We start from the raw sequence: 12,086 nt of genomic DNA, 5'->3' as shown, positions 1-12,086 counted from the left end.
AAAACAGCTTAGGAGTCAACCACATTACTGTGGGTCTGGAGTCATATGTAGGCCAGCCCAGATAAGGATAGAAGTTTCCTTCCCTAAAAGACGTTATTGAGCCAGATGGGGTTTCCCCAACAATCGTGGAACACTGAATGTTCACGCTAATTTCCAATTAGCATTTTGTGTGTGTGTAGCAATAGCGCACTTCACTGCATCCATGGATTCCTAGTTCCAGATTTTAAATGAATTGAGACTCTATCAGGGTGGGATTCGAATTGCGGGTGGCCCGAGGGCATTACTTGGGTCCCTTGGATTAACAATCAAATGACAATACCACCAGCGGGAAGGGCGATAGAAATGATGCGACTGCCTAAGGTATAAAGGACCAAAGTGGAAACATCTGCAAATGACTTTTAGAAAATGCCGGCACAGGCGGTGATCTAGAATGCCTGAGCCCAGCACTAAGTCTGATAAACTATAAGGTTCCCAATAGGAAGATGAGGGACTGTTCCCGGAGTTTAGCGGGAGTTCTGTTTCAGCAGCACCGGAGGAGACCAAGGTGGGGGCTGAATTCACATGGCGGGGGGCAGGAAGCTCTCAGGCATGCTCGGAGAGTGAATGGTGGGCAGGGTTTCATCAAGCGGTGAGAAAACTAGTTTCCGAGTGTGATGGAGACGGCGGGTGGAGAGTAGCAGTCACTATAGCGCGCTAAGTAGTAAGAAGATATCAGCAAATATCCGTTCCCTATTCGGGAGTGTGTCGTGGAAAGATTAGGTGCGATTGTAGGTACCGTTCTCTGCACATAAAGATCACCACCCTCACATTTTCTGATATTAAAAATCACAGGCTCTAGTCCAACAGGATTATTTGGAAGCACTAGCTTTCGGAGCACTGCTCCTTCTGATGACATTTATTGGGGTCATTACAGTGTTTCCTGCTTATCTTTCCTCCTAAGCCAGTAGTTGCTTCTCTATCTGCTCCATTGCCGGCTTCTTTACACCATCTTCATTTGGTCAGTTAATACTGGGAGCCCTGCACGCTATCCCTTTTATATGTTCCTGTCTCTTAGCTCCTCCCTTCTTCCTTAAAACTGGTTACATCTTTGACCTTAGAGTCATAGAGGTATACAGCACAGAAACAGATCCTTCGGTCCAAGTTGTCCATCCCGGCCAGATATCCCACCCACCTTGATCCCACTCTGATCAAAACGCAATCAGAAAAGCCGGAAACGTGAATTCTGCTTCTTTATACAGATCTGGTACTTCTTTCCAACATTTCCTCTTGTATATATTTCAGATTTCCGGTGTCCACTGTGTTTTGATTTCGGCCCCAATGAATTGCGTTTATTGTTTTATTTCACCATCACCGTTTCTGAATGCAACGTGAAGCAAAAACGTAGAAAAGCAGAAATCTGCAGCCCAAGGGGCTGCACAGTGGTTAGCACTGCTGCCTCACAGCACTAGGGTACCAGGTTCGATTCCAGCCTCGGGCGACTGTCTGTGGGGAGTTTGCACATTGTCCCCGTGTCGGCGTGGGTTTCCTCCGGGTGCTCCGGTTTCCTCCCACAGTCCAAAGATGTGCAGGACAGGTGAATTGGTCCATGTTAAATTGCCCATAGTGTTGGGTGCATTAGTCAGAGGGAAATGGGTCTGGGTGGGTTACTCTTCAGAGGGTCGGTGTAGACTGGTTGGGCCGAAGGGTCTGTTTCCACACTGAAGGGAATCTAATCTAAAATCGAGCTATCTTTTTTTTCTCTCTCCCTTATGTCAAAACCTTTCCTCAATTTAAAGCTGCTGAGCTTGCCACATGATGGTGTTTCAAGGCAGAGACAGTACGCTTCCTTTATGCTCACCCTCTCCTGCCAAAGCATCAATTCAGCTCGAACCTGCCACTTCCAACAAACGCTCGCGCTCAATCCAGATTGTACTTCTGAAACTGAAAAGGCTCCCGCTGTTCCCACTTGGAAAATTTGATGTTACTTTAACAGTCCCGCAGAGTCTGTATATTTTATGGAAAATAAATTCTGCCCCGAATTCCTGAAATTGTTTCATTTCGGGTTGCCCTTTGTTTTGTCTTTATTGTGCTGTGCAATCTGCTGACTGGTACCCCGAACTGAGATTAGCTACACACTCACAGGATCGAATAACCGTTCCCGGCAGGACGCCATTCGAGGCACTGATTCTGCAAATAACAATTTCAATTAGAATTGATTTGGAGGGGGCTGTGTTGGACTGGGGTGTACAAAGTTAAAAATCACACAGCACCAGCTTATATTCCAACAGGTTTATTTGGAAGCACTAGCTTTTGGAGCGCTGCTCCTTCATCAGGTGGTTGTGGAGTATAAACTCGTAGGTCACAAAATTTATAGCAAACGTTTACAGTGTGAAATTATATATTGAAAAAAGACCTGGATTGTTTGTTAAGTCCCTCAGTTTTTAGAATGACCATTTAGGTTTCAATTCTTTCACATGTAAATCCCAGAACTTTTTAAAAGTTATATTCTCAAGTGAACTTTAACAATTGGAGCCATGTTGGTGCCCTGTGTGAGGCTGTCTGTGCCCCAAAGATTGTTGTGCGGTGTCCATTCGTCCTTTGCGATAGCCTCTGCTCGATCTCGCCAATGTACCATGCCTCAAGGCATCCTTGCCTGCAGCGTATAAGATAGACAATGTTGGCAAACTCTTTAATATTGTGCAGCCTTGGGAAGGGAATTGCTGGATTTTTGACCCAGCGTCAGTGAAGAACCGACGATGTGTTTCCAAGTCAGGATGATGGGTGACTTGGAGGGCAACTTGCAGGCGGTAGCGTTCCCATGTGTTCCCATGCCGCCCTCGTCTTTCCTAAAGGTAGAGTTTGCATGTTTGGAAAGTGTTGTTAATGGGGGTGATCTTGCAGATGATGCACACTGCTGTGGTGGAGAGAGTGAAGATTGAAAATGGTGGGTAAGGTGCCAAACAAATGGGCTTCATTGTCCTGGATGGTGTCAAAATTCGTGAGTGCTGCCCTCATCCAGGCAAGTGGGGAGTATTCCAACCAACACCTGACTTATGTCTTGTCGATGTTGCACAGGTAGTAACAGTCTAATGTTCTTTGCATGCCTCCACTTAATATTCTTCCCTCCTAAGCCTTAACCACTGTCTCCACGAAAAAGCCTTTGTTTTCTGACTTATATCTCAGATCCTGTGGCCGTAATTTCTCCCTATCTAGTCTGTCCAGACCCCTCATGATTTTGAGTACCTCAATCAAATCTCCTCCCAGACTTCTTTTCTCCAAAGTAAACAGTCCTAATTTCTCTAAATCATCTGCCAACTGAAGTTCCTCAAATCTTCATCCATTCTTTCTGCACTCTCTCCAATACTTCCACTTTCTTCTTGCGGTGAGACACTCAGAACTCAAAACTCCATTCACAGTCACAATATTCTAACTGTGGCCAACCAGTGTGCTCCGCAACAAGCTCAGCATAACGTCGTAGATCTTGTACATTATAAAACCTGGAACGTGTAACACAATGGTTGACACAGTTGATAGAATTAACTGGGAAAGGCATTATTGGAAACAGGATAGGCTACTTTATAAAAAGCCTGAGGGGCTTATTAGTGCAAGGATTTCTGGATGGACGGATGGGAGACATGAAAAGAGAAAGGTGATAAAGTGGTAATGGGTTAACACGAGCCGGGCAGGTACCTGCTCATCTGAAAGAGCGAAACGGTGGTGAATTTAGAGGAAATTTACAACCAATAAATTTGCTAACGGTCAGTAGCAATGATAATAAGTATAACTCCTGATTAATTTCATTAATCCAATTTCGGGAGTAAATTTAAATGCTTGGAGAAGTGCTTTCTGAATCTATAATCTGTTTTAGCAACGGTGACTGATTGCAAGATATTGATAATATTAAACAATAGCCGCATGGCTACTCTCATCCCAACAGAGCTAATATAAGTGAAAATGCGTTTCTTGAATCGCCTTTTCTCCAGTTAGTGGGGTTAATATTTTGATCGTCTTCCTTTAACTACGTTTAGTTTACCTCAATTCTCTGTAACAATCCACGGAAATGTTTAATGGATGTAATTCCACCGAAATATTCCAGCTAGCTCAAGCAGAACGTCAACTGGAGATAAATACCAAAGGTGATACTCGGTGCGATTATTGATATGTAGCATATTCTCCATGTCATAAATGACTTTTTTTTCCTGAGGCTGAATTAAAACTATAACCCTTAACGCGCTTGTACCTTGAAACATCACTCATAATTTTCATAGCTGCTCCTGTCATAGTAGTTTTGCAAATACTTAGTAAGTTCTCTATTGATGTCCAATTAAATCGGACTATTACAACTTAAACTCTATGTTACACCTGAAACACTATTCTTATAATATTTTTTTTAATGCAAGGGTCGTATTGCTAGAATGTTTCTGTATAAAAATAATCTGTAACAGGATAAGAAACTTATTTCTACCTAACAATGTACATTGATTGTGGTATCAATATCACAAGTGACATCAGTGTTTTAATGAATCTATAGGCTTGTTTGCATCTGTGATAGCAACAATTCTCCCAGTTATAGTGAACATGTCGCTTCACTTAATATGTATTTAGATTGTAAACATTTCGTAAGTGAAAAGAGACAACTTCGGAGTTGTTTGCATTGTTTGACGTGCCGATATTTACGGACGCATGCTTTGACCCGCAATCCAGCAAATAGCACTGCTGTTTGTATAGCTAAGAGAGGGAAAGTGAACAGACAGTATTGATAAACAAGCAAACTTAGACTTCCGTATTTTATCTCGAGGTGTCACGGACTCTTGTGCTTTGAAAATATAAGGCGCGAATAATACTCTTGCCCAAATAAAGTCGTCGACACTGTTCTAATCAGAACATTAGAACAAGCCAACTATTGAAATAAAACAAAAAGAACTCCGGATATTGAAAATCTGAAGCAAAAGCAGAAAATCAAGTGACCTTTCTTCAGCGCTGGACTCGAAGCTTTCTTACCACGGATGCTGCCAGATTTGCTGAGATTCTCCACCAATTTCTAGTTTTGGTAAATATTTAAGCTTCTAGTTCGGTGAGGCCTGAAGTAAAAGTTTTTTTTTGCCATTATCGTTGAGTGGCTGGTACAATTGCAACATTTAAGAGGCATTTGGATGGGTATATGAATAGGAAGGGTTTGGAGGGATATGTGGGCCGGGTGCTGGCAGGTGGGACTAGATTGGGTTGGGATACCTGGTCGGCACGGATGGTTTGGACCAAAGGGTCTGTTTCCGTGCTGTACATCTCTATGACTCTATGACCTATAAAGCTAAATCTCTGCAGATACAGGGAATCCGAAATAAAATCAGAAAATAGTGGAACACTCAGCAGATCAGGCAGGGGGCTGTGGAGTAACACCCCCTCCCCCCAGCACTTTCGGTTTTGATGCCTTAATAACATGTACATTAAAAACAATCTCAACTGAAACAAACATTTGAGAAAGACACAGTCCGAACCGGAAGGTAGCGACGTTTTCGAGATAAAGTAGATACCTAGAGAAGATTGGAGTCTAGATTAGAGTGGTGCTGGAAAAGCACAGCAGGTCAGGCAGCATCCGAGGAGACGGGAAATCGACATTTCGGGCAGGAGCCCTTCATCAGAAGATTGTTTTGGAAAACCCTTTGTTTGTTTTCTCAGTTTTTCCAAGACTTTTGATCTTGTGAAACCTACAATCTTGCGCTCGATTTTAAAGGACACAATCTGCAGCAGCCTGTATTCGGAGCAAATAGCGATTCGCCGAGTCAAAATAAAGGACACGGCCTATTTTGTTCAGTGCATATTGTAATTAATGAAAAGCACCCAGCGCATTCTTTGATAATATGAATTGCAAAGATGGTATCAAGAAAAAACGCGTCTATTATTAAGGCCTGTTTGCTTTTAGAAATTTCGTGGCATTGATTTTTGTACTGGGTTAAGAAACAGTAGAGAAATGTGAGCTAATGCGTTTTCCCAGGAGGGAGAAGCAGACGTTCAGGCTCCGGCCCATGGAAATGGAGCAACCGGAGTCTTCAGTTTCAAACATTGACTGCAAGCGCTGTTTACTTGTTTTTTTTTCATTTCTTACCAGAGTAACTGAAAGCTGGATCTAATGGTTATTGCTAGTCTTTCAGCGGAAAGACAAAGAAAAAAAATCGTTCAAAGTAACCACACGCGTACACAAAACCTCTGGAATGGAAATATTAAACAGGTCGCAGTTGCAGGATGCTCCTGTTCTCTCTGTGGGTTCTGTCATAAGTAGAGCAGCGACCTCACCTGGTGAAAGACTGTTTTGTTTTCGGTTGAAAACATCGCGTCCTTTTCCAGTTGACAGCGCGAGCGTTTTACTGCAAGAAATTAGGAGATACCTTAGAGTCATAGAGATGTACAGCATGGAAACAGATCCTTCGGTCCAACCTGTCCATGCCGAGCAGATATCCCAACCCAGTCTAGTCCCACCTGCCAGCACCCGGCCCATATCTCTCCAAACCCTTCCTATTCATACACCCATTCAAATGCTTCTTAAATGTTGCAATTGTACCAGCCTCCACCACTTCCTCTGGCAGTTCATTCCATACACGTACCACCCTCTGCGTGAACATTTATATTCAAGTCCTCTCAAAATAAACGAGGATCCGAGGGCACAGCCTTAGAATTAAAGGAAGAGTTTTTAGAATGGAGAGAAGGAGACACTTCTTCAGCCAGTGAGTGGTGAATCTATGGAATTCATTGCCTCAGAAGGCTGTGGAGGCCAGGTCATTGAGTATATTTAAGCCTGAGATAGACAGATTCTTGAGTATCAAGGGGATCAAGGGTTATGGGGAGAAAGCAGAAGAAGTTATCAGCCATGATTGAATGGCAGACCAGATCCGATGGGCTGAATGGCCTAATGTCTGCTCCTATGTCTTATCTTCTTATAGTCTTATGGTCTAAGTAGCTACAGGATAGCAACTAGGTAAGGTGTCAAACATAGAAAATGCAGTCAGTAGATTTGGCCAGGAACAAATGATAAGAAAATCATGATTGATTTGCTTCTGCTTTTTCTGTACATTGAAATTACTAAATGAAAAATTGTGGAAGAGGACTCATAATTTCATCATAAACCCTGTGCTGTGTACAAACTTCAGCACTGGCACAGAACCTGAAAGAAAGTTGCAATCTAAGTTGTAACAGGCGGTTGTAATCTCAAGGTGGTGGTTGAGAGTGTGATGCTGGAAAAGCACAGCAAATCAGGCAGCATCCGAGAAGTGGGAGAATCAACATTTCAACTGGAAGGGCTGATGAAGGGCTCTGGCCTAAAACGTCCATTCTCTGCTCCTCAGATGCTGCCTGACCTGCTGTGCTTTTCCAGCAACACACTCTCAACCACCACCTCCCGCATCTGCAGACCTCAGTAATCTGGAGGTGGCATAGCCTAGTAAAATATTCTCCCTAATGAATGTCCTTTTAGGAAGGTAATTGCGATCCTGAACTGGTCTGGCCAACATATAACTCCAAACCCACAGAATTGGAGTTGTCTCTTCACTGCCTTCTGGGGGAATTAAGAACAGCCACTAATTGGCATCATTGGCATTTCTCATTTAGTGGCTGTTCATATCCTGTAAATGAATAAAACTAAAATGTCCTGGCACAAAGATTTTCCACGATCTGATTTTATCATGCAACTATAACAGTTCCTTAATCGCCGGAGGTTCAAGGTAGCCAACATATTAATTGGAAATAATTCCAGAAGATTCTCCCAAAGTATTGCAGTTGGAATTTTTTTTCAGTCAGATTCAAAAATAACCTGCCTCCTCCATTTGATGCCTCCTGCACCAGACAGAATAGAATCGCCAACATGAAACCTTATGAAGACCCAAATCTTGTGCATTTTGAAACAACGCACACTTCTCTCAGTGTGAGTATTGTGGGGGGAAGGTTCAGCACTGGTCTTAGCCCTGATACTGAAACTTACGTGAATGCATGGCCCTGATTTGCTTGTCCCTGTTTTCCCATGTGTTAATTTAACTCCCATTTCTTTCTCCACACTGTGCAACATCAATGTAACAGTAAGCACAGCATTTCTTTGCTGACTGGCCCTAATACAAAATTGTTACATGGTTGCATATTGCTGAAAACTGCTGAGTTACCATTACTCGTGCTGCCTCTGATGAATTTTTCACATGGATCCCCAGTGCCACGAATGATCAATGCTTCTTTTAGCAGGACTGTCCAACCCTGACAAGTCCATGCCAATCAGTCCTTAACCTGAGCCCTATTTGTACTTATATTGCTTAGCTGCTGGTTATCCTATTCGGATTTTGAAGACTGAAGTTTTTACCTGAATGATAATTAAACCTAAATCAGAACACAAAGACCATTTAATGTCAGGAAATTGAAATGTATGAAATTAAATTTTTTAAAAGTGATTGACGGATTTTAGGTAGAAATTTTGTGAGGATTATCCCAATCTTCCACTATAACACTAGAGTCTTTGCAAACTCTCGTGCAATCACTATTGAGGCAATTTCCGTGAAGTTTCCACTGATGCTATAGTGGGCAATCAGGGAAATGTCTATTGAAACCCCAACCTCTATGTGGGTCTCTAGTGTCCATGTGGAAAGTTTTTGGAGACAAATTCCTAGCTACAAGTGCTCCAGCTGTACTGGATGTTTCCTATAGCTTTCTAAGCCACTCATGATTAATAGTGAGGGAAGTCAAATGAAATGTGAGACTAGTAAATGTAGAATGCATACATAGGTAGGGGGGGGGAGGGCGGGGGGGCAGTTAGTTTAGATGGTTGACATGTAGTTGAGAATAATGCCACCAGCAAGAGTTCAATATCCAATCTGGATGAGATAGACTTGAGGCATATGTCCTCAGTCTGACACTGATAGTGAAGCCTCCACTGACAAAGATATCCAAGAAGTTGGCTCAAGATGAATCATCAACACACAATGAGCTAAGGTCACACGTCCTAGAGAGAGAGGGAGAGAAAGGGAGACAGAAATAAAAGAAATACCCAGTATAAGGGAGCAGATTGTGAATGATTTTGTAATTTAGTAAGTTTAATATTTAGCAATTATTGTACCATATTTGAGTCATCATGCGATGTATTTTTTCCTGATCAAAGCAATACCTTCTGTTATATTAACGGCAACACTATAAGACCATAAGACATAGGAGCAGAAATAGATCATTCTGCTCATAGCTCACCTGGGCTGCTCACCATTCAATAAGATTGTGGCTAATCATTAATCTTCAATCCCACTTTCCTGCCTTTATCCTGTAACCCTTGATTCTTTTATCATTTTATAAAATATGTCTATCTCAGAATTGAAAATTTTTAATGACTCAGCCTCAACAGTCTACTGTGGTAAAGCAATCCAAAGATTCATAACTCTGAGAGAAAAGAAATTTCTCCTTATTTCTGCTGCATATGTTCAACCACTTATTCCTCTGGTCATAGATTCTCTCACAAGGGAAAACAACCTATCTGCACTTACCCTCTCAAGTCCTCTAAGAATCTTCTATGTTTAAATAAAGTATCTTCTCATTCTTTTACATTCCAAAAAGTCCAAGCAAACACTAGTCAGAGTAATATAATATTAAAATCAGATAGAGAGAAATAATGCTGCAAAAATTCTAAATTGGTGGAGAAATAAAAATGTCAAAATTCAACATTGTTTTGAGATTTTGAGATTTCCAAATGGCCTATGGGCCTCCACAAATTGCTCCCTCCTTGTGAAAACTGAAGTGCAGTAACCATAAAATGTCTTTTTTAATTAAAACGAAGTGCGCAGAGGTCAATGTAATTGTCATAGCTGGCCTGAACAACATGGGTTGATACCTGAGAGCTTCTAGTCCATAAGACACACTGAGCGGGAGTTTTGAATTATTTTCAAACTGAAGCTCACTTATTGCCAGTAGGATTACAACACTTTCTTTTAAAACTCCATTTCCTCTTAATACTGATACCAGTCCAATCACATGTACATTTTCAAAATTCAATTACCTCTCATGTTTCTTGTTTGTCTATTATTGCAATGCATTCTCACTATTTTGTGCTTATAACGATTGTGGTTAATGCTTGTTCTACTAGTTTTGTAACGGTTTGAGATAATGTTTTAAAGTAGTTTCTTAGGCTTGGAGCAATTCTGCATCCAACAGCCTTGCAGCTGAAGTATTTCATTAAGGCCACACTTAAACTGACAGCTGCAGTCAAGTTGAAGCCTGGGTGTACGATATAAGCTTAGGTGCTGTTTGCCTGAACTCTAACCTTTTTCTAAAGGAACAAGAGCTCTGTGTATATGCACGTACAGAATTTTCAACTGCTTAGATACAACTTATATAATTTGAAAGAAGGCTGCATTTATCCACCTTGTTTGACAGGGAATGCAAATCTCCTTCCATAGCCTGTGCAGCAACAAAACTGTGCAGAGTGTAATTATTAGTTACTTCGCGTTCATCTTGTTTTGTTTTGCTAGGATCCATAATCGCCTTATTTTTGCAAACGCATGTTTTCACACAATTCCGTGTGTAAGGAATCAGCTCCGACAGTTAGTGTGTGCTGAGAGTTTGGCCAACGATTCTCGTTCTAGATGAGGAAATGGGGACCTGCCTCCTCGACCCTCGACCCGACGGTGGGGGGAGGGGGGGGGGGGGTGGTGGCAGTGGCGAATGACCATTGCACAAAACTGCCAAACCAAAAGGGGCCCGGATGAAGCATTAGCAATGTGCTCCGCAGCTACCTTGGGGCAGTGCACAGAAGACTTGTGTTATCAGTGAGGTAACAACTACAGTAAACCAACAAGTACAATTCACTAAAACAAAACAACTGCGGATGCGGGAAATCTGAAGCAAAAACACCCCTCCCCCCAAAAAAAACTGGAGAAATTCAACGATCTTCTTCAGAACTGAACTCGAAACATTAACTCTGTTTTTTTCTCTCCACAGAAGCTGCAAGACCTGCTGAGTTTCTCCAGCAATTTTTTGTTCAGGTGAAATTCACACTCACTTTCATTCACGAAATTGATAGGTTCAGTTTGATACTTCTGAATCAAGTGCTGCGTTTCTCTCCAAAGAGTCGATATGCGGAGTTCAGAAGTCCGTTTTGAGAATCCCTGCCCGACCTTAAACAACCGGATAGAAATCGGATTGGAAATTATGAAAGACACCATCGGGTTCAGCATGTAATCGAATGTCAACTGTGCTGTCACAATGAGAAATTGAATCAGTCTCTATTACCTGCGCCTTGTGTTTCATATTTTAAGCAACACCTATGCGCCGTTCTCCATTAGCTGATCTTAGCAGGAGGATAAGGTGGTGGACAGACAGGGCGACGCCAGAGCACGGCATTGGGTGTCCTAGAAAGCACACTTTCATTGCGTGATTGCCTCCGGCTCGTCAGCTCAGCAAAGCACTCGCGACACCATGAGACGATTCAGAGAAACTCGATCTCTCGCAATAATGTAGCATTTCAGAAAACCGTGTCAGCGGAGGCTTGCAGAGATGTTCAGATGGGAGATTTGAAAGCTATTACAAGTTTTACCGCAAAGCGAGGGAGCCTCTGGAGAGGATTGTGAAGAGGTTTTATTTTCCAGAGAACTCGCATTTTCTTTATCTCCGAAAATCATGGAAATTAAAAACAAAATAGGTAAAGGACATCATGAAAAGACTCACCAAGTAACTGACTTAGATTACATCTCGCTAGGTCGGAAACGTTGCAAATAACGCCTTGTTTGCACATCACCGGCAGCGGCTGACTTGACAATGCACACATATGCATCGAATGAAAGGTGTGGATAAGTTAGACAGTGGAGGACACATGCTGGAAGGTAGTTGGACAGTGAAGTAGATAGATGGTGGATGAGATGTGGTGTAGATATACAGTGGGCTAGATGTACAATGGAGTAGATCACCAATAGCACAAATAAACAGTAGACTAGATAGACACTGGAGTAGTTACACAGTGAAGTTTAAAGTGCCAGCCACAAATCAATGAAGTCTTTTGGGATACTCAATTGAGTGGTGTACATTTACAATCTGGTGATTTTTAGTCACACTGGAAGGAATATTCGGGGCATCTACCAGAATTGTTTGATCAGCTTCAG

General features: G+C 42.1%; 1 long non-coding RNA gene across 1 annotated transcript; it reads right to left on the bottom strand.

Moving 5' to 3' along the window:
- Positions 1 to 2,538: 2,538 nt before the first annotated feature.
- On the bottom strand, positions 2,539 to 11,098 carry LOC122554116. Its single transcript, XR_006312916.1, has 3 exons — positions 10,991 to 11,098; positions 6,271 to 6,341; positions 2,539 to 2,632 (listed from the first exon to the last, which is right to left on the bottom strand). It is a non-coding gene; the product is annotated as an uncharacterized LOC122554116 (long non-coding RNA).
- Between the last annotated feature and the right edge of the window lie 988 nt (positions 11,099 to 12,086).

This window comes from Chiloscyllium plagiosum, chromosome 1, assembly GCF_004010195.1.
Source record: "Chiloscyllium plagiosum isolate BGI_BamShark_2017 chromosome 1, ASM401019v2, whole genome shotgun sequence".
In the NCBI taxonomy this organism is placed as follows: Eukaryota; Metazoa; Chordata; class Chondrichthyes; order Orectolobiformes; family Hemiscylliidae; genus Chiloscyllium; species Chiloscyllium plagiosum.
This window is presented reverse-complemented; position numbering and strand designations above follow the sequence as displayed.